This window comes from Schistocerca piceifrons, chromosome X, assembly GCF_021461385.2.
Source record: "Schistocerca piceifrons isolate TAMUIC-IGC-003096 chromosome X, iqSchPice1.1, whole genome shotgun sequence".
In the NCBI taxonomy this organism is placed as follows: Eukaryota; Metazoa; Arthropoda; class Insecta; order Orthoptera; family Acrididae; genus Schistocerca; species Schistocerca piceifrons.
In genome coordinates, this window is record NC_060149.1 from 295,848,497 (window position 1) to 295,849,257 (window position 761).

At 45.9% G+C, this 761-nt stretch overlaps 1 non-coding gene across 1 annotated transcript; it reads right to left on the bottom strand.

Annotated features, from left to right (window-relative positions):
• Positions 1-263: 263 nt before the first annotated feature.
• On the bottom strand, positions 264-338 carry Trnat-ugu. Its single transcript has one exon. It is a non-coding gene; the product is annotated as a tRNA-Thr (tRNA).
• Between the last annotated feature and the right edge of the window lie 423 nt (positions 339-761).

A 761-nucleotide genomic window follows, 5' to 3' on the forward strand; every position in this document is an offset into this window, starting at 1 on the left:
CGTTGTTTGTGGAATCGGTATTGATTTCTATTCGGTAAATGTTCCTTCTCCAAAAGGGTCAAAAAACGAACGCATAACACTTGCCGAATAATTCTACAACAGACCTATGTCAGATATTTAAGCCTATAAGCAACTTAGTTTCATCTTCCTTGTATCATTTTGAACGATAGATCGGAATGATATAGAACGAAATGATAATTAAATCAAGACCCTAAGCTGTCGACAGGCGTTGATATACATCAGCGGGTACAGTTGAAAACGTGTGCCCCGACCGGGACTCGAACCCGGGATCTCCTGCTTACATGGCAGACGCTCTATCCATCTGAGGCACCGGGGGCACGGAGGATAGTGCGACTGTAGGGATTTATCCCTTGCACGCTCCCCGTAAGACCCACATTCCCAACTTAATGTCCACACACTACATTCGTAGTGTCCCTGCTCATTACACTCATTACTCGCTGCAGACAATCTTACCGAGTCCCGTAAGAGTTCGGGCAATGCGTGTGCATCCAGCACAGAAGAAGAAGGTCAATGGCCGGTTAGCCTTAACTATATATGAAGATGGTATCTGTCCTATCGGACATCCCGGGTTCGAGTCCCGGTCGGGGCACACATTTTCAACTGTCCCCGTTGATGTGTATCAACGCCTGACAACAGCTTAGGGTCTTGATTTAATTATCATTTCACTCCAAGAGAGCTGCATGGTCATCGATGGTATCTGTTCTTTCGGACATGTCTGAAAGAACAGATACCATCTTCAT